General features: G+C 39.5%; 1 pseudogene; it reads right to left on the bottom strand.

Moving 5' to 3' along the window:
- Positions 1 to 19,796: 19,796 nt before the first annotated feature.
- On the bottom strand, positions 19,797 to 20,073 carry LOC131832589 (HIG1 domain family member 1A, mitochondrial-like; annotated as a pseudogene).
- Positions 20,074 to 27,035: the final 6,962 nt, after the last annotated feature.

Here is a 27,035-nt window from a genome sequence, read left to right on the forward strand (position 1 = left end):
ATGTCAAAAACTAATCAAATGATGGTCGTTATATAGTTTTATATATATATATATATATATATATATATATATATATATATATATATGTCAGTTATGCCTTAATAAAGCTCTGCATGTTTTAAAGATTTCGGATGAGTCGTTTGTAGAGTGGGCACAGCCTTCCAGAATATGGCTGCCTGAATCCAAAGCATAACTCTGGAAGCTTTTGCCCTGGGTTGACGCTTCCATGTTTATAGCAAGAGGACACCTAGGGAGAGAGCTTCCTTGTAAGGAGTGCTCAGGGATGGACTCCTTGGAATCTGTTGTACTTCTCGGTTTAATATGTGCCACATTCCGTTGCATTGCAATACCACCAATGGAAAAGAAAAAGGAGGATTATTTGTGGATGAAATAAAGGAGGACAACACAGCAAGCAGGCATTGGCTTTGACAGTCATCATCTTAGATCGTCAACAGAAATAATAAAAATATGAGGGAAGTGACCTGGGACTGAAAGTTATGAAGCATGGTTTTCTAAAGATTTTTTTATTATTTGGGACGCCTGGGTGGCTCAGTTGGTTAAGCAGCTGTCTTCGGCTCAGGTCATGATCCCAGCGTCCTGGGATCGAGTCCCACATCGGGCTCCTTGCTCGGCAGGGAGTCTGCTTCTCCCTCTGCCTCTGCCTGCCATTCTGTCTGCCTGTGTTCACACTCTCTCTCTCTCTGACAAATAAAAAAGTCTTTAAAATAAAATTTTTTTTTATTATTTATTTGACAGACAGAGATCACAAGTAGGCAGAGAGGCAGGCAGGTGGGGGGGGGGTGTGTAGGAATGGGAAACAGGCTCCTTGCCTAGCAGAGAGCCAGATGTGGGGCTCGATCCCAGGATCCTGGGACCATGAGCTGAGCTGAAGGCAGAGGCTTTAACCCACTGTGCCACCCAGGTGCCCCCAAAACATGGTTTTCTAAAGCCATGTATAAAGTTTACCCTCATTTTTAAGCATCCGAATATGTCTATACGTAGTTACAATATGCTGACTGACATTGGAATGGAGTAAAGCAAAAATGGTCTTCTGTCTGGAATAGATTAGTTTCATCGAACAGTTTCAGCAAAAATTGATTTTTACATGTCAATAAAATAACATTTGTATTGTTCTTAGAAATATGTTTCTGTTACTCGTCAGGAAAAAAAACCCTCCCTGTACAAACCTTAAATATTTTGGACATATTTTACCTTTGTACCATGTGCATCACACCATGGGCTGTGGGTTTATGGCAGCTGAAAGCAGACGCCTCTCTACAAAATGCAAATCATTTCTGTTGATTTTATTAATTTCGTATGTAATAAAATATTTGGTTTTAGTAGATAAAAACAGATTGGAGTTGTATGAGTAAGACTCTCATTAATTGTAATTCTTTTTCCTGGGAATTTTTTCTCTTAGATTCCATACATAATATACCCCAAATCCAGAAATTCCAATTTAGTGATCTGTAGCTTCTTTTTTTTTAAGACTTATTTTTTTTTATTTTAAAATTTAACTTATTTATTTACTTGTCAGAGAGAGATAGTGGCAGGCAGAGTGAGAAACAGACTCCCCACTGAGCAGGAAACCTGAAGTCGGACTCGATCCAAGGACCCTGGGATTGTGACCTGAGCTGAAGACAGGTGCTTAATCGACAGAGCCACCCAGGCATCCCAAGATTTATGTGTTTTAGAGAGAGAGTGAGTGCAAGCTGGCGGAAGGGCAGAGGAAAAGAATCTTCAGGAGATTCCCTGCTGAGTGTGGATCTGAGGACCCATGAGATCATGACCAGAGTGGAAACCAAGACTTGAACACTCAACCCACATGAGTCACCCAGACAGTCTGTATCTTCTATGCAAATCTATCTATATGGTGATCTTATATGGCTGAGACCCACATGACTGATAGATAAAAGAAGCAAGCAGTGATTATTGTCCAAATTTTTCCCAATAAAAGTAAATAATAGCTAACTCACTAAGATTTTATCAAGGGATTTGTAAGAGATCTTTTCATTTGATTATAGAAAATCCTTAAAATGGAGGAGCATTTTGTAAATGCTGCCAGCTCAGTCAGTAAAGCATGAGACTCTTGTTCTTGGTTGGGTCATGAGTTTAAGACCCACATTGGGCCTGGAGCTAACTTGAAAAAAAAATCCTTAAAATGGTTTAGTAATTATGAACATATGTTAAGAGAACAATGATGGTTTCATGGGAAAAGAAAAACCATAACAAAATTATAGGTACAAAATATAGTGGGATAGAAAGGTACAAAATGCAGTGGGATGGAAAACTCTTCTTGACCATCATGATATTGAACCCAATATTGTGTAATATATTACACAATATTGTAATATATATTTTAATATAATATATTGGATATAATAATATATTGTAATATAATATACTGGATATAGTATAATAGGCTTGCTTTGACACCACAGATTGTATTTGGCATCCTAATCATTTATCACCTCTTTGTACATCTTCAAAAATAATGCCTAATTGAACAATATATTCACACAGAATACTGCAGAAAATTTTAATGAGGCAGAAAATGTCAACATTTCAATGGGTGATAGGTTTTGTTCAGAGCAGCTGGAAGTTATGAATTGCCAATTAGGAAAACTTTGGTAATCGGGGTAATCTTTGTTGCCTGTCCAGGATTTATCTGAGTTTGGCAGCCATAAATTTGGAAATAAAATGATGACCCGTGGAATTCCCTTATGTTGTGCAATATATTTGTATAAAACTTTCCAATTTCATGTGTTGCAGATTGAACTGCATTAAATAGCATTTAAAGGTGAATCTTTATAATTTTAATTGGTAACACTTACTATTTTGTTTTATTGATTTTTTTTTTTTTTTTTTTTTTTTTTTTTGCTCCTGGCATAATATAAAGCAAAAAAGAGAGAAGAACAAAATTAAAATTAACACTTACTAGTTGATTTGATCAGTGTAGACAGCTTCAATTGTTAATCCGGGTGTCAAAACAGATTGTTTTCTCCCAAAGAATTGTATGATTCATGTGACAAGTAGACTGTAATTGTGAAGGAACTCATTACGTTTGTTTTACCAATTTTACCGATTATCTACCAAACAACTGATTTTACAGAAGCTACAAGGGGAAAAAGTACAATGAAGAACTCATGTGCACAAGGAAAAATATGTAAAGAATTCTGTACATGAATAAGTAATTTTGATAAAACACTTTCCGCAATGGAGGATAAGGACATGTGGAATCTTTCTTGTACATTTTTGCTTCTCTGACAGATCTTTATGGGACCAATTCTCAACACTGCTGTTGGAACCATGCCTCTTCGGTTCTTTTGGATTAGGAAGGCGTCTTTGATTTCTATACAGAAACCTGGTTTTAGTTTACAGAAGGTACAGATAGAAGAAAGACTGTTTGGTGGCAAAGTACACTATTCATAATATTTAGAAGACAATTTATTCTGATGAGCTGAATTACGCTAATTAAAATGCACCAACTCTGACACTAAAATTGTGTTCTCCACATGGAAATTATTTCTCTCCTTGGACCTGGGATCCACGTGTTGTGAAAGAACATTTGAAAAAGGTAGTAATTACCTTCCCATGCTTTGTCACCGTGTCCATTTTTCCCACCAAGGGGATGGCCACTGTCACCCAAGAACAAAAAAGCTATCTTATTTACTAATGATGTCTGTATTTTTCCTTTTTGTAGTCCCCACCACTTATATATGTGGTGCCTCATGTTTTTTATGCTTCGATGCCATCCAGCTGCGAGAAAGAATAGTAATCACATCTAATTAGAAAAGATTAAAATCCTATGACTCACAGAAATAATGAAAGTTGATTATATTTTATACAAGGCGTAAATCCCAAACCTACATTTTGCCCTTGAAATTGGCTTCCACTTCAACCAGCAGTGTAGTAACAGCCTTGTGAACGTTCATCATGGTGCTTGATCGCTCCGTTGTCCCAGGACCCGAAAGGTCAGCCTTGTCCCGAGGGACTCCCCTTCTTTTAGGCAGAAAAAGAGAATCCCGTCAGATCTTATTTTTTTTCTTTAAACCTTACTTTATAATGTTTTGATTTTATTTCCTTTAGCATGTTAAGTCACAATGATAAATGAGAACAGAGTAATATCCGTGATTTAAAAAGAATCAACTGACCAGACTCCTGATGTTCCTTCTCACCAGTCCCCAGAACCAAAACATCATCTCAGGTTTTGTTCCAGTTTTCTAGGGGAAGAGAAACAACATGCAATGGGGAGACGATGGTTTCCTTTTCAACGACGAGGATTTTTTTTTTTCCCCTTCATCCTGGACTCAGCGTGAATGTTCTTTTTAGTTATAGTCCAGTGCACAAAGATCCTTCCTGCACACACACAGGCATTGGTGTTGAACATATGAGGTTTTATAGTGGAGCAGAGGGACACATTATACACAAATAGATTTGTGCCGTAAACACATATGGGCATAAGGGATTGTCTAGATGGAAAAAGAAAAAAGAAGCCAACATAAAAACTTCAAAAGGATTGAATTGCAATTCTAGGAGGCAGGAAGTGCTCATTTATCTATCTACCTGTCTGGCATAAGATCACAGCTTTCTGAAATATATGCGTGAAAATGTTTTTTTAAGTCCAATGATAAGATAATTCAGATAACACATGGGATTGTGTGAACACTGCGATATTAATCTGAGCTAGATACCCCCCTTGGGGGGATAAGCCACTTTTACTCCACAGGTGTGTGTGTGGGTGAGCTGAAGTCATACCATGGGTAACAAAGTCCGTGGTTGTGGTAACTATGAGAAGGGACGACATGAGACACTGGGACATGGTATTTAAGCGGTGGAACAGTTTTCTTGGGATCTCTTCTCAGTGTGCAATGATGAAAAAAAAAAAAGTGGAACTTCTGTTAAAAACTTGGCTTGCAAAAATAAGATTGGAGTCATGGAGAAGAAAAGGACAAAGTTACCTTTAGGGAAAGAACATCAGTGAATATTACTCCATTCTGAATGAGGAGAGGGAAAATAGAGTGCCTTCTGGAAATTGAGGGTGGCTGTTTTTAAAAGGAGCAATTCTTTCGTTGAAATATTTGTATGCTTATCTCTCCTTTGATTGCTTCTTTTGCATGGAGGGGTATCACTGGAAATAAATGCATATCATAAACCAGGAGTGATGTTTCAAAATGGATTCTGTGAAGGTTAGGGATAATAGGTTCCTGATAGGAATAATATATTATTGTTCTCTGCTGAAGAGAAAATGAATAAATGTTTGTTCTCCAATACTAGCTCCTATAAAAGTGGGGTCAAGTTCAAGTTGTTCCTATAGCATGGAGCTATCTGCCTGGATCTGTCTTGATGTCCTTCTTTTCAAGTTAACTTCATGGTCAGCTATGATCATATCCCTTTGGAAATGCCTGATGCCCTTGAACCTGTTTGTCAAACCTCTCTGCTTTGTCAGACTTATTTGGCGAAACTACAATCCAAGCAAAATCCAACTCCCACCCCGCTCTGTACCTGCACCTGTGAGGAGGAATGTGGCTACAGAAAACATCAAACAAAACACAAAAACACAACTCAGCCACCCTTCTCACTGAGCACAAAGCTCACGTGCTCCTGCCTGGACCCAGCACTCTGCAGCTTTCCTTCCGCAACCTGCACTTCTTGCTCCTCAAACCTCCAAGCTCTACCCCCTCTCCAGATGTCCCTGCTTCCTACTTCCCTGAGAAAAGTTGAAATGATCACAAGAGATATCCCCACAGCCTCCCAGCACCACATGCTGACTTCTCACTTTGCAGAACATGAACCGTCTGAGTTGCTTTGTAAAGCATGGACCCTTAAATTTGTGCCCCAAATCTGTCCCATCTCATATACTCTAGAACACCGTGCCAACAGTTTTCTCTCCTGCATCATACAGCTCCCCCTCTCTGTAGGATTATCCCTTTAAGAAGACACTAATCCTGTAATTTTTCCAATATTAAGAAAATATCTTCATTCCTGTTTTTCCTCACCAGGTAACACCCCATTTCTTTGCTCCCCTCTATAGCAAAATCTCTTAAATAGGCTGTGTATACATGTGGTCTCTCATTCTGTTGCTCTCTTTCTACCTTCAGTCCATCTGATCTGACTCTTCCCACCACTCCATGAAAACCACTTTTATAAGGATCACTGGGGACCAACCTGCAGAAGAGCCCAGTAATTCATTCTCAGCCAACATGCATTTCATATGTTGGCAACATTTGATATAATCGATCATACTTCTTTGACACTTTGACATGCTTCCTTTATGTGGCTTCCACAGTAACATGCAGTGCCCGTTTTGCTCCTGTAACACTCTTCCTTGCTGGTTACAGCATGTGTTCTTTTGCTATTGAAGAATAATTAATGCTAGCCTAGAAAACTAAAGAAACAACAAATCAAGATAACTTTCTCTGCAAGCTTATGATATCTTATGGTCACTGGCTAGGAGTAAAAGTCCTTAAACCTTTCTTGCTAGCTTTAGGTCCAGGGCCTTCTAATGAATTACGTACTTTCCTATTACCTGACTCAATGTCCAGCAAACTTCCCAAACTCTGGATGTCCACAACTGAACTAAACCTTCTCCAGATACATTTTTGACCTACAGGCTTTTATAACTCAGTTGATGACAGCTCCGTCTTTTTAGTTGCTCTTGTGTTTTTTCTTATAACTCACATCTAATCACTACCACACTGTTGCCATCTACATCTAAACCACCAGCATTTCTTACCTGGGTTACTTTGATAGTCTGTGGCCTGCCCTCCTAAGTTTACAACCCCTTGTCCCTACCCCCAGTAGTCTGGTTTGAATATAGTAACGAGATGGAATTTTAAGAAAGGTTTTGCCACACCTCTGCTCACAAAACTTAAGTGGTATCCCATTTTAATGAGAGTAAGGCCAGTTCTTTTGATCATTTGTAAGCCTTATGTGGTTTGGCCTCTGGACCATGCTCTTTCTGATCTTCTCTCTGGTAGTCTTTTCCTTTCTTTCTCTGCTCTTTATGATATTCTTTTTTTTAACCTTCTTTTTAAAAAAAATTTAATTTTTAATTTTTTATAAAGATTTAATATATTTTTATCCCCTGGGGTACAGGTCTGTGAATTGCCAGGTTTACACACTTCACAGCACTCACCATAGCACATGCCCTCCCCAATGTCCATAACCCCACCCCCCTTCTCCCAACTCCCCTCAGAAACAGACCCTCAACTCTTTATAATATTCTTTAAGAATCCTCAGACACACAACGACATCTTTGCTGGTGATTCCTCTATCTGGAATGCTCTTCTTTGCAGATAGCTTTCCAGATAGCTAAATGCCTCAACTTTATCAAGCCATTGGCTCAAAAGGTGCATTTTCAGTGACCTCTATCCTGAGCACCTTATTTTAAATTATAGGTTGGTCTTTGCCCTGACACTCCCAATCTCTTCCTCCCATGATTTTTCCATTACTCTGATCAAAATATGTCATTCACTCATTTTGGTACTTATAGTCTATCCTACCTCCCTCCTGCAGACTAAAGTTCCTTGAGAAAGCAGATGTTTGTCTGTTTTGTTCACCTAAATAGGAGGGTCTCACACCTAAGTGTCAGCTGAATGACCTGGAGGACTTATTAAGTCACACTTGGCTGGACCCCACTACTAGAGTTTCTGACTCAAAAGTATATTGTAGGATCCAAAAATTTGCATTTCTTTTTTTTTTTTAAAGATTTTATTTATTTATTTGATAGAGAGAGAGATCACAAGTAGTCAGAGAGGCAGGCAGAGAGATGGGGGGAAGCAGACTCCCCGCCAAGCAGAGAGCCCGATGCGGGGCTTGATCCCAGGACCCCTAGATCATACCCAAGCCAAAGATAGAGGCTTAACCCATTGGGCCACCGAGGCGTCCCAAGAATTTGCATTTCTAGCAAGTTCCCAAATGGCACCAATGCTGTTGGTCCAGTGACCATACTTCAAGAACCACTCATCTTAAGGAGTCCTATTACATGGTAAATGTCTAATACATAGCTGTTAAGTGAATGAATGAAGTTGTTATCTCCTTTTATTTATATTTTGGAGTATGGCTATGATTGGATACTCCTAATATGCTAATTTGCTATTTGTTTTCCTTCTTTTGTAAATATCTTCTTCACGTACACCATCGCTTTGTTACTAGGATGTTTACTAATATTTATGTGCTGAGAATATTAGCTCTTGTGTGTCACATATTGGAAGATAAATATCTTGTTTGGGCTTATACTACTTAATATTTTCTATGCTCCTTTTATGATGGCAAATTTAAATCTATGCCATCAAGATTATTAATAACTATGGGTAAATTTTGACTTTACATGTTGATTTAGAAAGCCTTTCCCTAGCCTAAAATTAGATGCATATTCATTGATTTTTTTTTAAATTTTCTTTGCACCTGCTCATTTTCTATTTAACTCTTTAATCCATGTGATGTTTCACACATGGCGTTTGAAAAGGCCCATTAACCTAGCTTTCTATATGTCCGCTGATAACTTGCAGCTTTTCTTTATTGTATTTTTATGGCAGCTGTTAGTATCTAATAAGGCAATTTCTAACCTTATTTATTTTCCTAAAGTGTTTGATAATTCATTTTATTTTCTGCAGGAGAAGCTCCATCAAGTTAAAGTACTATTGAAAGTTTTACTGGAACTGAATTCAAAGTTAGAGATTAACATTTGGAGAATTTACATTTCTATAATACATAGAAATTAGTTTTGCTCTTCAGTGTCATAGAATAGTGCTGAATTAAGTCACCTTTTTTTTTTTTCATCTGTCAGTGTTTTATTTGAATATATGTAATTTCAACAGGCTGCCTTATTGGACTCTCCTATTGATGTAATTTTTTTCAGCTGTCATTTCTGTGTCCACAAATAGCCTAATGAGTATCTATAAATAATTATTGTATTTTATTCTTTCTGATTTTTCAATGTTTTGTTTTCATATTTCCCTGTTCTAGTGCATTAACTGGTAATGTCAGCATTTGTTAATGTAACTCTATGTTTGTGGCTGTCTTTTTTGAATTTTATTATTTACTTAAGGATATTCATTTCTGTGTCATCCAACTCTAGGTGTATTCTTTGTTTACCGAGATATTTTAAAAATCAGAACTCAAATAGGAATTTGGTTAATTTACTATAAATTAATAAGGCTGTATCCTTGGGAGATATGGGGAAACTGCTCCATCTTACAGTTGGTACTCCCTCTTCCCAAACTGATATGTTGAAATTTTAGCTCCCCAAGGTGATGATATTAATAGGTGGGGCCTCTGAGGGGTGAGGATGGGACCCTAGTGAATGGGATTGATGCCCTTCTGAAAGACACTGCACAGAACGCCCCCCCCCCCGCTTCCACCATGTGAGGATACCATGAGAAGTCTACAAACCCAAAGAAAGTCCTTTCCTAGCCATACTGGCATATTGATCTCAGACTGTCAGCCCCCAGAACTATGAGAAATAAGAAATAAGCTACTGGCCTGTGGTATTTTGTTAGGGCAGCTTGAACAGGTTAAGACAGGAATGCATGTATTAAAGAATGTGGCATCAGTGATGGTATATGATGTTATTTTCTGTATTGTTCAAAGGTGGAGATAATAAATAATGGATTTATGTCTTTGTAATTGAGACTGAACTGCATTTATTTTAAAAAGCTGTGCCCCGCCCCCCTACACTTTGTACATCTACAGGTTAAATTCTTTTACAGATGAAAAAGAGTGCAGACTTCATACTCATGCTCAGCCCCAGCATGGGATAACTCATTTTGTAAAGATATTCGTATTTTATCTTAACAAGGAATATGCTCTATGGCATTTAGGATTGTGCAAACTTAGTTTTGGGGCAGTGAGCTGACTTTAAAAGTATAGATGTGGGGGAGACTGGGTGGCTCTCTCTCAAATAAATGAATAAAATCTTAAAAAAAAAAAAGTAAGTAAGCTTAGTGAGTCTAGGTACCAAGGTGACCCAGGGGAAGTCAGAATCTTGGACAGCTCAGTGGGCCGTCTGGGTCTTTGGTTGGGAGGATGACTTCCTTGCCTGGTAGTATTTATTCCTTCTTGTATCCTTGTAGCCTTGTAGACAAACAAGGCTGACCCACTTGTGTTTGTTTGAAACTCTCGTCTAGGTCAGTCAAGTACTCTGTGGAGCACTGGAGTATGGAGTTGGTGGGCGGGTAGCATCTTGCCTTTTTCCTCTTCAGGTTTGTCATTTCTTGACCCAGGATACAATTGGCATATTATTCCATGCATGGGTTTTAGACATTTTGGGAGCACTCTGAAGCAATTTATGAATTTTGTGTGTGTGAGTATGTGCCTGTGTTAAGGACAACTCCCACAGGCAGAAAGATCCTTGATGGGGAATTTCTCATCTCATCTTCCTCATCTCATTCCTTTCAGTGATCTCAGTATCCAGGACCAACTTTTTGCCCATTGTGATCCCTTCACCTAGACACACATGAATTAATGAGAAAATGAATGTATGAATGAATAGCTCTTGAGAGAGACTGCTATCACCCAGTGTTACAACCACTTTAAATTATATATGTTGATGTTTCACTATATCTTGAAGAATTTCGTAATTCAAATTCCTAACAAGAAACTTTAAACTTTTGAGAAGCATATTTGTAAATACATTTCTGAGGTTCCCTGCCTCTAGTTAGATCTTCTTCCTAAATTCTGTGGTATAGCCTAACCAATTTTACTAATGTATACTGTAGGACTTTTCACCACTAAAAAAGAAAAAATGAATGATTGGGGCACCTGGGTGACTCGGTTAAGTGTCGGACTCTTGGTTTTGGCTTACGTCATGATTTCAGTGTTGTGAAATTGAGACTTATCAAGCCTGCTCTGGGTGTAGAGTCTGCTTAAGGTTCTCTCTCTCCCTCTCCCTCTGCACCTACCCCCCACCCCAAAAAGGAAAGAAACGAATGATTGAAAGAATATGGGAGAACAAAATATTGAATAGTCACATGGCATTCTGAAGTTCTTTCAATATTAATTTTTTTCTCCATTTTTGGCAAAGACTGCTTTACTTCCTGTTGGAATTCTGAAATAATTTAGTCTCAATTGCAGACAATTATCCTTTTACGTAAAATATTTTTTTTTTTTTTACTTTCAGCCATAAATGAGTCTCTTAAGCAGGTAAATAATCTAAAACTATGTTAATATTCAAGCAACTTTTCCCACCTTCATCTCTTTTTGCTGTGCCATTTAAGCTTCTTTCACAAACATCTAATTTACTTTCATTAAAATTAAACAGCATATTTTTGGGTATAAATTTAGTGAGAAATTTTATATCATTTCTTTATCATCTTCTCTAGAACTCTCTGAGTATCAGCATGACTGCACTGCTGATTTCAAAAGTGACTCTTACTGTCGCCAGACCTTCATATCAGGTTGTCCTCTTTTTGTTTTTTTAAGGTATCATATTCTTTTTTTTATGTTTATATTGTAATTTATTTATTTTTATTTTTTATTGTGTTATGTTAGTCACCATAAAAGACATCATTAGTTTTTGATGTGGTGTTCCAAGATTGTTTATGTATAACACCCATGGTCCATGCAATCCATGCCCTCCTTAATATCCACCACCAGGCTCATCTAACCCTCCAGCCCCCCTTGCCTCTAAAACCCTCAGTTTGTTTCTTGGCATACACAGTCTCTCATGGTTTGTCTGTCCTCTTGTGGAATCTTGTGAAGTACAAAGAGTGTTCACTGCATCCTTTATCTGGCTAGTAAGTAGTAGTTAGTAGAAGGTAAGAGTAAGAAGGCAAAAGAGAATCCTACACTGGACATAATATCACTTTCAGCCATCACATTATTAATGCCCTTTACTTACCAAAGCAGGTTAATAAATTGATATGTTTACCCTAGGTCATGACATTGATGCTACTTAGAAGTTTGTACTCCCATTTAGCTAAAATGTTGTTAGGTTGATGATAGTTCAGAAATAAGTCATTGCTGTCAGAAGAGAGTTTTTTTTTTTTTTTTTAAGATTTTATTTACTTATTTGACAAAGAGCAGGAGAGCTTAAGCAAAGGGAGTAGTAGAGGGAGAGGGAGAAGCTGACTCCCTGCTGAGCAGGGAGCCCAATGTGGGGCTCGATTCCAGGACCCTGGATTATGACCTGAGCTCAAAGCAGATGCTTAACAGACTGAGCCCCCAAGAGGGAATTTTTCCCAAAGAAATTTGATCAGAGACATTTCTTATTGAAACCTAGTGGAAAATGGGCATAGCCGCAAACCCAAGCATCCTCAAGGACTCTGCCTATTCCTGCATTTCTCATATGTCGCTCAGAGAGTGCCCAGCACAGAGAACATGCGGTCATGACTCCATCCTTCCTGAAACAAGGACTTTATGCAAACTCGGAAGCAGGTGTCCTGGGGCCAGTGAGATAACAAACTATAAGGAGAGTCCTGAGTTCAAGGATAAGCTAATTTCCACATGGGGAAATTAATGTCACTATGCACACAAGCCAGTCAAGTTTATAAATCCAATTGTCTCTCCTTGAAAAGATTCAGAAAAGTTGGTGGTCAAGAATGAGGGCTTTTTGAGAGCTCTTATGCAGAGTGGCTTTACCTTCAAGTATCTGGGCAAAAACAGGCGGGATCTACAGCAATGTCTACTGCAAACCCACACTATTTTTGTTCTGTTCCATTTCTCCTTCTAGTTTGCTCAGGATTCAGGCTCCCGTTCCTCTCGTAGACTCCTGAAGCTGCCTCTTTGGGGCTCCCGGACTTATCCCCATGCTATCTATTAATTCCCCACATTCACGATAAACCTAGTATTCTTTTTTAAAAACTCAGTATGATTGTTGTCACATTAAACTCTGTATAATTGACAATTGTGATCTGGCCCCCAGGCCTCCACTAAAGGGTCTGTCCTTGCCTGATTTCTGGGACTCCATCCTGGACCACGCCAAGCCTTGCTCATTATCACATAGCTCTCCCGGCCTGCTATCTTTTTCTCTAAGATTTTAAATTTGTTTCTACCTTGAGACCTGTGTTTCTTCTTCCCGAGATACTTCCTTGCTGCTGTGCAAAAATAAAATCTTTGCTTCAAGCAAATTCAAGCCTGGGCTCAAATACTACCTTCTTACATATATGCCTTCCTACTTATTTTAAATCAGGCTCCCCTATTCACTTTATATTATGATATTTTATTTTATTTTACTACTTTTTTTTAATCTCTTACAAGTAATAGAAATTGTATTTTTATTTACTTGTTTCCTTTTTGTTTGGGGTTCCTTTCATAGAAGTTAGGCCCCATGTAAGCAGAGGACATGACTTTTGTTCAAGGTCGTACCCTTGTGTCAGGAACAGTTTCTGACGTCCAGAAGGCACTCAGTAGATGTCTGCTGCATGTAGGAGTGAGTAAGTAAATATAGTGATCTTTAATAGCCACTGTCTGTGAGTACCATAAAATTTGCTACATGTTAATCGCTGATTCTGGTATGACCTAGATATCATTTATTCAAAAAAAAAAAAAAGCTCCAAATCATTTCTTGATTTATATTGGGAAAATTAGAAGACCAAAAGGAATTGTTCACTTGTGGATTCATTCAAAACAAATTCATGGTTGAACACAGAAAGAAACAAGAGAGATCTGGCCTTTGTCTCTGTGGTCATTTGTTAAGGGCTCGTATTAATGTTTTGGAGAAAGGGAGTTAACACTGCAGGTCCAAGCCAGAGCGGAGAGCAGTTCCAGGCATAGGACATACAGAATCGTTTTAGACTCAAGGGTGCGTTTTGGAGATTTCAGGAGTCTGAGGGTAGCCGGCCTGAGAATGGCCGTGGTGGTGATGAAGGTGGAAAGATGGCGAGCAAGGACTTTGGAGTGCCTGGTTGGAGCGAATCACCAAGCTGGCATCCACTTTCGTTACCAGTGCCAAGGCTACAGACCCGCGGTAGCCAGGGCTGGGTCCGTGCAGAGCAGAGGCCGAGGTGAGGATGAGGGGGGTTAGGGAGCCTGGGAGAAACTTGCCAGAATATCATAGAAACGTTCTTGGAGCAGCTGATGGGGGGGAACGGTGCAAAAGTGGGCAAAGCATAATATATGGGTTTGTTGGGATATATGGGACATCGGTGAGAGGACTGCACCCCGGGTTGACCCTGGGGCTGGACCCAGGCAGTCAGAGGCTCCTCCTCACCCCTCCCCAGCCTTGGATTGGGCACAGCTGCCTACAATTATCTCGCGAGCAGCTGATTTCCAGGACACACGCAGTCTCCTGGGAGCTCGTGTGGCGGAGATCCTCCGGAGGGTCAACGCCTGAAGCCAGGGAAGGCTTCCATAGAAACTTGAAGGTTCGGTGGCAGGTACGAAGACCTCGTCTTGCCCCCCATGACGAGCCCCGTAAGCCGGCTTCCTTGTTTGTGAAAGCGGCCACCTTCCCGTGTGTGGTGGCCTGGGCCTTGCTCCCGTCTCTGCTTGCGTTGAGCGCGGCGCGCGGGGCTGTCGCACGTTTCACCCTGGGAGCTCCTGAGGTTCCGAATCCCGGGCCCTCCGCCGTCTCCGTGGTTCCGCTTACCCACTGCGTGGCCTTTGTTACGTCGTTTGGCCTGGAAGGTTTCTTTTTTTTTTTTTTTTTAATATATTTTTTTTAATTTTATTTATTCATTTGACAGAGAGAGATCACAAGCAGGCAGAGAGGCAGGCAGAGAGAGAGAAGGAAGCAGGCTCCCCGCTGAGCAGAGAGCCCGATGTGGGGCTCGATCCCAGGACCCCGAGATCATGACCGGAGCCGAAGGCAGAGGCTTTAACCCACTGAGCCACCCAGGCGCCCCGCCTGGAAGGTTTCTACATCCGGGGCCAGACCGCCTCAGACCGGTTGTCCGCGCCACCCCTGGCGTATTTGATCGAGGTTGTGCTAGCAGCGCGGCTGTGTGAGGACTGACGGCTTCCAAGGCTGTTTCGAATCACTCCTGTGAGCCCGGTGAGGAAAATACTGACTGCTTGCCGGAGCTGTGTCGGGAGTGAGCCGTGGAAGGAGCCAGGTAAGGTGTTCGTGGAGAGGCCTCCCGAGAGGCTGAGGTGAAGATAGAGGGGGGACTGCGCTCGACAAAGGATGGGGGGGGGGCTCCCGCCCTGCCCCTCCAGCAGCCGGCAGCCATCCGTCCCTTTGTGCAGAGCTCAGGTATTTAAAACCCTGTTCCTGTCTGACACGTCCTTTGTCTCCCGAGTCCTGGTGGGCATCTGTGGGGAGCAGCCTTGCCCTGAAAGAGCTTGTACTGGGTACTTTCTCTGGAAGCCTCGTTCAGCTCTCCAGCTGTGGGACTTTCAGAGCAGTCATGGATGAACAATTGCTGACCTGGAGGTGGTGCCCCATACTCTCTTCCGAACACAGGCATTCATTGGTCCTTGTAAGAATTTTATGGCTTGGCTATGAATGACCTCCATTTTTCAGGCCAAAAAAAAAAAAAAAAAAAAAAATTATAAAGAGGGGAAACGATTTGTGTGAAGCTGCCCACCCCACACATGCTGGAGGTGGACATCAGTCCCACTTACTTGGGTTTGAGAAGGCTGTCTGACCACCTGTTCTAGATGGAGACATCAGATTTAAAGAGGTATTAGGAACACTTGGGGACTTGATTAAAATATGGATATGTGGGCTCAATCTGAGGGAACTGCTTTTTTTTTTCCCCGGGGGGTGGGGTGGGGTGGGGGGGTGGTGTCAAGGTGTCTTTATGTTTTCCTGGCTTCTTGGGGGATTCTGATGAAATCCAAGCATAAGGTATATGGCTTTTGTCTGTGAGCCCAGTTACTTTGAAATGGAACCTAGTCTCTAAGAATAGTGATGATAATTCAATCAGGACTGCATTGAGAAACAGAAGGGAGAATGATCTGGAAAACACTTGGCAAATCATTGATTCTCAGATTGGCCAGAAACACCTGGGTAGGTAATTAAGATGAAGTTCCTAGTCCTCACTTACACCTGCCAGGTAGTGTTGATTGCTATAGGCGGCAGTGCGATTTTGTGGAATATAGTGTTTGAGCAAGAATGATCTTAATTCAAACCTCATAGGTACCATTTAGACTTGACACCGGCTGTCACCAACTTCTCTGGGTCACAGTTGTCCTCAGAGAAGTGCAGGGGAATATTCCTCGGCAGGCCTCTGAGATCACGTGAAGGGGTACCTCTGAGGTTTTTGAAGGGGCCTATCTCCCATTAGCTGGTTTCCTTTAGAAGTGAGCCGAAATTCCGCATGACTGTAGAGTCCAGAGTGTTTGTTTTCAATGATAAAATATGCATTAGTTTTTATTCTCCTGCTGTTATAATATTTAGTCATTATAATCTTACAGAAAGAAATTTTCTTGTATAGACTTTAATGGTTATCTCTCAAACTGCCAGATGGTTCCATCAACAACTTAAGAAATTTATGAAATTAATCCCTTCTATACTTCACATTTAATTCTGTTTCAGTGGCTTCAAACCACAGCTTTCATTTGAATTCTGAGAAAATTAGAAAATGATTTTCCTCATAAACTCCAAAATGCTGTTTTGCTTGCCTCTTCTGAGTGGAGCCTGATATTGCTACAAAGGGATAAACAATTTTGCATTAGGCTTGAAGAGATTTCGTTTTTCTTCACAATCCTAATGAAACTGAGACATCATAACTGGAAGGTGGGAAGGGAATGGTGGTTTTTTTCTTTTTCTTTCTATTGGTACTGTATTTTATTTCTTTTTTCTTCTCTGTCAGGCCAGTTTTTATCAGCATTCATCAACTAAGAACTAAGAAGGCGTTAGGAAAGTTCACATTTCCCCACTGCTATCCCACCATGGCTCCAACACAAAAGTCACTTGAGTTTCACTTCAATTAGAACAAGGATTTTAGGTCTGCAGTAGAGTGGCCCAAGAGACACACTCAGGTCTATGCCAGACCTGGCTCTGTGCCATTCTGACTTACAGAGATCCTCAGTGTGGAAGATTTTTCATCCTGAGTTATTACATAAATTTTCCAAATGGGGCTCATTCCCCCTTTTATATTTTAAATGAATGGTTCATGGTCACCATCAGTTCTTGTGTTTATTTAGGAGAAATACTGCTGCTTATTCTGGACTTGAAGAAGGACTTGGATTCATTTTTAGTTGCATGACTTATTACCTACAAAATTTGAAGTCAGGCAGCTTCCCTTTATCGACCTGTAAAACACCACAAAATTCAGTGTTTTCCTAAGGATGGAATTTTATCAAATGTGGTGTAAAGCGTTAATGGTTAACTAGATTTCTAGAATACCAGAATCCTTCTTGGAGAGTGGCAAATTGGGTTAGGAAAGACTTGGATTTTTTTTTTTTTTTTTAAGATTTTATTTATTTATTTGACAGAGAGAGAGACCACAAGTAGGCAGAGAAGCAGGCAGAGAGAGAGGAGGAAGCAGGCTCCCTGCTGAGCAGATGTGGGGCTCGATCCCAGGACCCTGGGATTCCTTTTCTTTTTTTAAATTAACATATAAACTTTTATTTGTTTAAGGGATACAGTTCTGTGATTCATCAGTCTTAGACAATTTACTTTTCATCCTTTTTCAAATTATGGCCTCCACAAAGAAGTCTTTGAAATCTAGGTTTGCTGATCCCTCCAACTGAATAACCCCTACTCTAAATAATTACAGATATTTATTAGTATTTCTTTAAGAGTCTTACTTTGTTCCACGGATACAGAAGTTCACATTTTTTCTTCTTGATTTAGGTCTCCTATTAGAGAGTTTCTGTATCTTTGATCTGGATCTGAATTATCTTTTTGTAGTATCTTATCTATATTAAATGCTAGGTTTATTGAAACTGTACTCCAACCGGGACTTTATTACATAATATATAGTAGATACTTCATGAACTTGCCAATTTAAATTGAGGATCACTTTCAAAAGATGAGGATATCCACCTTGAAATAAAGAAAAAAACTCTTTACTATAAAATACCTGTTTCTCTGTTTACTTCAGTAATGCATAACGAATTAATGTGACCGGGAAGAGGCAAGAAGAAGTATAATGGGTTTAGTGAGCATTCTTTATTTAAATGTCTCCAAGAGATTGGGAAGTTCTCAGGTGAATAGGGGTTGGCTAGGCCTTTCCTGCTTCTAGTTGAGGTCCATCCTTAGTAAGGTTCTGATTTCCCAACTGATCTTAACAATCGCTGGTCAACATCCTTCCCTTGGAAGCAATGGGGACAGCAGGAGAAGGAAGTGAAATTCAGCCCTGTTCTTGTTCACAGTCCTTACTAGAATGGGCATGGATATTTTCTCATTCCCTCTCTCTTCCACACCAGTGATTTCCTTTCCTGTTCTGAATTAACTTCCAAGAAAGTGTTAGGACATTTTGTCTTATGCCATACATATATGTAATCCATGTATAATAGTAAGCATAGTTCAGGCTCAGTTGAATGCTTTGGAAATTGAGGAAAGGCCAGGTTATAGTAAACTCTCTTCTTTTTTTTTAAAGAAAGTTTTTTTTTTTTTTAAGATTTTTATTTATTTATTTGACAGAGAGACACAGTGAGAGAGGAAACACAAGCAAGGAGAGTAGGAGAGGGAGAAGCAGACTTCCTGCTGAGCAGGGAGCCCGATTGTGAACTTGATCCCAGGACCCTGGGATCCTGACCTGAGCCAAAGGCAGACATTTTAATGACTGAGCCACCCAGGCATCCATTTGAATAGAAATAAAATATAGCTCCTAGTTCTATCCATGAATACACTCGTTCAGCAACCTCTGAGCTATGACTTAATGGAGGCCAGTGTGTGGATCACATGATTTTTTTTCCCTTCCAAAAAGAGGATATAAGATTTAGACAAAAGATTCTGAATGAGGAGTCAGATGAGTAGGATGCCTCAACAAAAGTCAGGAGTATGACTGTGCATCACGAGAGACTGTATTTAGTAGATAGAACATACATTCACGTTAGACCAGAACATTTCACAATGGTAATAAAGCATCCTGTAGTATACCAACATTTCTGTATAATGTCTGACCAAACCACCTTGCTGATAAATCATTAATCATTTCAGTATAGGTAATTTGTTAACATTTATGAATCTTACAGAGAGACAAATGTCATACATTTAAAAAGTGTTTTTCATTTACCTTTGCATTAGTACTTAAAATGCACATTTCTATTTCAAGTTAACATTTAAAAATTACTCTAATACAACAACAGTGTAAATACAACCCTGTAGTTACAAAAAAAATGCTAAACTGGGATCCACAGTGAAGTTATTCTCATATTTACAAGTATGATTCTGAAATATATATTACTTCTAAGCAGCTGTTAGCAGCTTTCTGGGTTTGGTTTAAGTACACGTACTTTCGGTTGTGGGGAAGCTTATAATACTGTATTCCATGCAGTGTTCTGAAAGGGTTAAGAGCCATCCAGCCCTAAAATGTGAAGTACTCACTCAGTCTGCAAAACATCTAGAGAAATGTTAAATGGGATTCCCACATAACATCAAAAGCATGTGATATTCTGCAGTAACTGGAGTACTCCAGGATTGCCATATTGTTCTCTTCTAACGAATTTTGACAGAAGAGTTTAAAAAAGAGCGTGTTTTACTACTATCAAGTGCATTTAGAAGAGACGTATTTCTTTTGTGCTAATTGGACTCCCCTGAATGACCTAGCTAGTTAACTGGTCACTAGTAATTTGGTTACCAGGCAAATCAAGCTGCAAGAAAGGAAGCCAATATTTAAATTACTGTGCTATTGTCTGACCCATTCAAATGATTTGTTTTCAACATGAACATAAAAATGCAATATGAGATGCCTAACAAGCATCAGCAAGCACCAGCAACAAAACCAAGACCGCTTCTCCTAAGGTTTAGGCTTTGCCCAGAATTCCTTATCCATGGAATAGCCCATACCAAGAGTCATTGCTCCCACAACAAAGCCTTCTGCTGCCACACGCACGTGGTGGATCAGGTAAACAGACATTTTAGGATTTCCCCTGTTCTTTAATTTAAGTAATCCAGATGCAACTATTGTTGCATACTTTGCCATTCCATTGGGAACAGATGGGGCCTCTCTAGCTTTTTGGATAAGTTTAGATCCCATCATATGAAGAAAGAGAAACATCCATGCTGGTTCACATATTGGCTGAAGAATCATCCTACAATGACAGGATTTAGGCCTCAACTAAGAACCCATTCTCTCTGGAGAACTTGAGAATCCCTTATGGTGAGGTGAGGGAAGGTGGGGGAGTTACCTGAAAAGAAAAACAAATTTCCTCTACCTACCTCCCCCCATGATTTAGAGCAATGCATTAAATGACAGGACTGAGACTATTCTGTGTATTTTTCCTTTTCTTCCAACAACTTATTTACCTTGTTGGGAAAAATATCTTACTTTGTTGCCAGAGACAACTGAATTATGCCAGTTTATTAAGAAAATCCTTAGTTATAACTGAGTCTTAGTTAAGCAACTTGATAACTACTTTTACTTGGGTTCTCCATAATAACCACTCTTCAGGGGAGAGTTTGGGAAATTTCAAAGAATTGGTTATTTAATCTGTGTAATTGTTATTTTACCTATACTGAGTGATGTAGTCCTTTTGTGTTTTTTTTGGGGGGGGGTTTCTTAAGCAGTGGCTTACAGCCCTTTTTTCCTTCTCCCCCCCCCCCCTTTTTTTTTGTCTTGTTTTCTGTTTTTTGTTTTTGTTGGTTTGTTTAGTAGCTTGAATCTGAACACTGAATGTGGGACTTGAACTCCTGACCTGGAGATCCAGAGTCACACCTTCTACTGACTGAGCCAGCCAGGCAGCCCTGCCCTTATGTTTTCACATCTACTTCTCTGTTGCCTCAAACTTAGTTTCTCTATTCCTTATCTTAAAGTAGGTAGTAGTCTTGTCAGTACAACATCTTTGATGTGCAAGTAGGTTGGAATTTGTTTAAAACATGTCCAGAGTGGTTTAGATTGAAGAGAAAGGAGACTTTTTTTTTTTTTTCCTGAAATAACTTCTGTAACCATCATGCTTCACCAGTGGAGTGGTTCCTCTCCAGTAGAATCTTTCATATAACTACAGTAATTTCATTGAAAGATTGCCACAATACACAGTAATAAAATTGCATTAGCAAGTTTGCTTGTTTTTCTTGCCACCTTTCCAGCTTGAGTTCTGAAAGTTGGCTAAAAAATTCCATTTTTTGATGAAATAACAATTGTATAATTTTTCTTTACCCTTTGAAGGCAAAAAAAAAATTAAAGCAAAAAAATACTGACTTCACTCTGAATGAATGATTCTGATTTACTAGTAAAAAAATGGAAGGCTTTGAAAATGTGCCTATTTTTTTTTTTTTTTTGCTTTATTTAAAAAAAAAATATACTGAAATCTACCTGTGCTGTTGGGGGTTGGCAAAGGGGATTTATGTGTCAGCCAAACAAAAAGCTGTCAGGCATTGCTGTCATAGAATGTGCTTGTTTAAATAGCTGAAATTGATGGGGTCATATGCTGTACAATTGGACACATGGTTATTAAGTCAAAAGAATGAATTTAAGTACTAGAGTCTGTTGCTGAGAATCCTGCAATAAACAAGAAAGATGAAAAGTCTGCCTGTGTGCGTGTGTGTTGATTTTGCCTTGTAGTTAGGGAGTTGGGAGGGAGATTGTGTGTTAGTACATAGTGCGTAGAAAGTCCATTTTTCTCTTGCTGGCAAATGGGAAGTAAATCAGTTTCTGTCACCACAGATTGAGAGAAGTATTAAAACAACCCTGTCAATGCTATACAATAGTTTTCAATTCCATCAATTCCTGATGTCCCTTTGGATAATAAATTACTATAGGGTGAGCTGGAAATAGGGATGTCTCTACCCCATTTCTTTTTTTGTTTTGTGGAAGACTACGACATAGTGGCTTGGTGAATGAGGATAACCTTCATCTCAAAGAGTCCACTTTGCTGAATGTGAGAACAAGATCTTGTCCTATTCATAATGATCAGTTTAATGTTATATGAACAAAACTAGTTTGCTTTTAGTATTAAAATGATAATCCACATGTATTGCTGCATTTGGGGTTGTGGTTTTACTAATTAGGAATATTTTCCAATGAAGAAGCCAACATATAGATGTTTAAAAAAAACACCTCAGACTTTCTCCTTACCCTCTCTGTCTCTGATGGGGCCTTGTTTGGCTTTTGAAACATGTGCTGAGTTTTGCAGCTTAACCCTGAGCTCCACCACTACCCATCCTGTGACTTTTAAGGAATAATTTTCTTTTTCAGTCACGTTCAAACGAACCTTTTTGGTACTCAGTACAACCTGATTCTGATTATGTAGCATGCAAAATTCAAGGGATCAAATCACCAGCAATTTGCTTCCCCAAGTTGCTTTCTTAAATCAGCTTTTAAATAGATTTATGTTGCCTGTGGATATAAAGCAGTAGAGTAAAACTAAACCTTCCTGATTTCCAAATCAGCATTTAAAGAGCTATAATTCATATTTAATGAAGAAAAACAGCTAAATAAGCATCCACAAGCATTTAACTAGAGACTTTATGCTCATAAAGTTTTTATCCTCTCTAAAAGCCCCTTTACCGTATCTTTTTATTATACTTTGATGCAAAATGCTAAAAGGAAGTTGGATATTGTTAGACTCCTATTAAATTATAAGAGAACAAATATTAAGAATAAATTTTAGCTCTGTTAACTAGGACAAGACTGGCAATTTTCCTAACTGGTCCTCAACATTGAAGTTTTCCAAGAGAGAAAATGTTTTATTGCCAACAGAACACAATATTGAGGCCAGATGTCTCTGACCTTTTGTCTAAGAATAAAGCCCCTTCTATTTCAAGGCCAGGCATCCTGTTTATAAATGGCTACCTCATGGGGAAAATGGACTTTATTTTACTTGTGAAATTGGGTTTGGCCATTTCCCCTGAAATAAAGATGGGTGGTTGAGAGCTGCTTGCCACAGGGAAAAGATCAAATTGATGACATAATGTACATCTATCTGGGGCTTGATTGCTGTTTAAGTGTACATGGCTATAATCTCCCATCCTTGACTAACCTCTTGTCTCAATATCAAAGCCAAGCCCAGGACTAGCTGAAAAGAAAGAAAGAGTATACTGTGAGAAAACCAGCTGATCCCTAGGACATTTCTTGATTGGCTCAAGTTGTCCAATTTGCTTCACATTTGGTCTTCCTTCTAAAGCAGACTAAAGAAAAGGAATAACAAGCAGACAAGATCTGCTTAGAAAGAGTGACTGATCCAGGCTATTAATTTAAATAAATACTGAGATTTCAGCAGGGGCATTTGGGCCGCTATTGATAACACTTAGGGAGGCACCATTGTTTCTTACAGGCACGACCAGTGTCTTACATATTTCATTACTTTAGGGAAGTAAGATGATGCCGTTGGCTTCAAAAAAATTCACTCCATCACCTCCTCAACTACAACCTCAAAACCAGTCCTACTAGTATTAAAGGCATTCATTGAGCTTTAACTCGTATTTCCAACTCTTTATGAAGTCATCACATGTAGAAATTTTTAAGTCAAATCACATTGAAGATTGGGATGAAAATAGCTCAAGTATTGTATTTCAGTCCTCTGAAAGGTACTCACTTTCCCAGAAAATGCTGCAGGACCCATGGCGGCACTTGCTTTTCTGTCCGTGGCTCAGTTTTTTGATCACTGCCCACGGACGACTTACTCCTGAGGAAATAGCCATATGGTTGGGAGTGAAATTTGAAACTGACCTCGGACTCAAACTCTGGTGCAAAAGGATGACTGTGAATTTCTTCTGCATTGGATGGAGTGCGCCATTGATCTCTGGAATGAAGTACAAGTGGTACCCTGTGGACTGCTATTTTAATGCAGCAGAGCAAATTCAATGAATTGCCCAATTCTCTAGGGCTCTTTAGAAAACGACTCAGAGCATGGTTTTAATGGAGAAATGGCACAAGGAAATGGAGCACAGGGTCTCCCAGTTCTCATCCATTAAGGCCAGGACATCTGAATCATTGCCTCAGGATTACTTATGGCCTTAAATAGAAGGGTTTAAAGACTGGACTCAGTGTCTCTGACACTGAGACCCTGGATTGTTGATGTAGAATGACTCACTCTGTGTCTGAAGGATATCTACAGCTTCTGACCTATTGATTGGCTTATGAAGATGAGAGAAAAATTAAGTGTCAGGATCCTCTATAGAGCGTATTCTAATTGGCCACCATGGAAAACATAACACACTTGAGAGGACAGTTAGCTTTGGGTGCTCAGATTTTGTGTCCCAGGTTAATATTTTTGGGCGCCCCTTCCATCTATATAGTACTTCTCATGAGCTTGAAGTGGACCCTTCCTGTGAGTGGAATGGGTACAAATATGATCATGCCACGTGGGAGTGCATTGAGTTTTTCATCCATATGAAATAACATTTAAAAAATATCCAAGGTAGATAAAATGGATTGAATAATGTGTATCTGGGGCATTGATGCTGATTGAGTAAGGACATGGTACATACGCCTTGAATCTGATGATGAAAACTATACCTGTGTGTTACAGAAATTTGGAATTTTTGAAAAAATCACAAAGCAAAAACCCTTACAGCTTAAATATATTTCTTTTATTAGAAAGCCAGGGGTGGGAGAGAGAGAAAGAGGTGGGTAGAGCAAGAGAGAGACCAACATGGTGCTGGATCTCCTGACCCTGAGATCATGACTTGAGCTGAAACCAAGAGTCAGGCACTTAATCGACTGAGTCACCCAAACATCCCTCAATATTTCTTATATGAAAAATATTCTGTATATGTTAGAGTATGTGATTTACCTTCCATTTTTACATGTTGTACACATTAATAATTCTACACGACTATTTTTAATTGCTCTATCACATTCTATATAACATAATTCATTTAACCAGTTCAATAATTTCAGACCCCTGTCTCCAAATTTATAATGTGATAAGTACTGCTATAATAGGAGTAACCCTTCATAGAAATTTTTGTTTCATCTTTGCTGCTTCCTCAGGATAATTTTTTCAATTTATTTATTTTCAGAAAAACAGTATTCATTATTTTTTCACCACACCCAGTGCTGCATGCAATCCATGCCCTCTATAATACCCACCACCTGGTACCCCAACCTCCCACACCCCTGCCACTTCAAACCCCTCAGATTGTTTTTCAGAGTCCATAGTCTCTCATGATTCACCTCCCCTTCCAATTTACCCCGACTCCCTTCTCCTCTCTAACACCCCTTGTCCTCCATGATATTTGTTATGCTCCACAAATAAGTGAAACCATATAATAATTGACTCTCTCTGCTTGACTTACTTCACTCAGCATAATCTCTTCCAGTCCCGTCCATGTTGCTACAAAAGTTGGGTATTCATCCTTTCTGATGGAGGCATAATACTCCATAGTGTATATGGACCACATCTTCCTTATCCATTCATCCGTTGAAGGGCATCTTGGTTCTTTCCATAGTTTGGTGACTGTGGCCATTGCTGCTATAAACATTGGGGTACAGATGGCCCTTCTTTTCACGACATCTGTATCTTTGGGGTAAATACCCAGGAGTGCAATGGCAGGGTCATAGGGAAGTTCTATTTTTTTTTTTTTTAAAGTTTATTTATTTATTAGACAGAGAGAAACACAGCTAGAGAGGGAACACAAGCAGGGGGAGTGGGAGAGGGAGAAGCAGGCTTTCCACTGAGCAGGGGGCCCTATGTAGGGCTCCATTCCAGGATAACCAGGATCATGACCTGAGGCAAAGGGAAATGCTTAACCCACTAAGCCACCCAGGAACCCCCTTCAGGATAATTTTTAAGAATGCAAGTATTTTAATACATGGGGTGCTCATTCTAACTTTGCTTAAATACATTGCAAGTTGCCTTCCATAGAGAGCCGGCCAACTTTTAATTCCCACAAACATATTAGGAGAATTTATTTTCTCATACCATAGCCAAAACCGGGAATTAGTATTTTTTAAAAATAGGCCAATCACCAGACAGGAAATGTCTTATTTTTAAAATTGATACATTTGATTGCTGATTACTTAATTTTGAGTGGTTTACACTTACCAGTAATTTACACATGTAACTTGGTGCCCTATGTTGTCTGCCAAAGTCTTTCCTACAGGGTGTTTGCTTTATTCTCTAATTTTTAAAGACCTCCTTATATTCTAATGGTACCAACATATCTTTTTGTCATAAGTATTAAAATTTTTTTAATCAGTGTGTGGTTTGGAAAGGGGCACTTTCCAGCAGGTTTCATTTTTTATATATATTTTTTAAAGATTTTATTTATTTATTTGACAGAGAGAGAGATCACAAGTAGGCAGAGAGTCAGGCAGAGAGAGAGAGAAGCAGGCTCCCTGCTGAGCAAAGAGCCTGACGCGGGACTCGATCCCAGGACACTGAGATCATGACCTGAGCTGAAGGCAGTGGCTTAATCCACTGAGCCACCCAGGCACCCCTTCATTTTTTATATTTTATTTAGCATCATTTATAAATGGGCAGGCACAGTGACTCAGCATTGGAGAAGGAAGAGAAGCCAAGGGATATGTTGGACCTGAACTAATAGTAGAGTGAAGAGAGGTGATGGGAGACCAGAGTTCAAGATGTTGTATTATGAGTTCACAGAAAGGCAAAGACTTTATTGTATGGTCTAATATAATCATTGCAGAACCACTAAAATTTATTCCCACAAAGTGTAATTGGTGGTGGGAGAGAGATGAACTGGCAAATGCTAGGTCAGGTTGAGGTGAGTGAACTCTTCCACGTGAAGAAGGTGTCAATTAGAGAGTCACATTTACTCTGAAGCTCGTCAGGCTTCTACATGGTATGCTGTGGAAATTTATAACTGACCTTTAAAAGTTGGTGAACTTTCAAAAGCAGCTGTGTGTGTTTTGTTTAAAGAGCGATTTACTTGATGAAACCCACCCAGTGGGACCTGGGGTGTGTGTGGGACCTGTATTCCTAGGTTACTATCTTGGGCTGACAACATTAAGCATGATCAAATTGCTGAAGAGGCTGCCTTTGGTCCCCAACATTGTCCATGTGTCTGTCTGGTATGTGGTAAGGAATTATTTTTCCTCCAGAGCTCTTGTGGTTCTAGCTGAAAAAATTTT

The sequence above is a fragment of the Mustela lutreola genome, chromosome 5, assembly GCF_030435805.1.
Source record: "Mustela lutreola isolate mMusLut2 chromosome 5, mMusLut2.pri, whole genome shotgun sequence".
NCBI classification, from domain to species: domain Eukaryota; kingdom Metazoa; phylum Chordata; class Mammalia; order Carnivora; family Mustelidae; genus Mustela; species Mustela lutreola.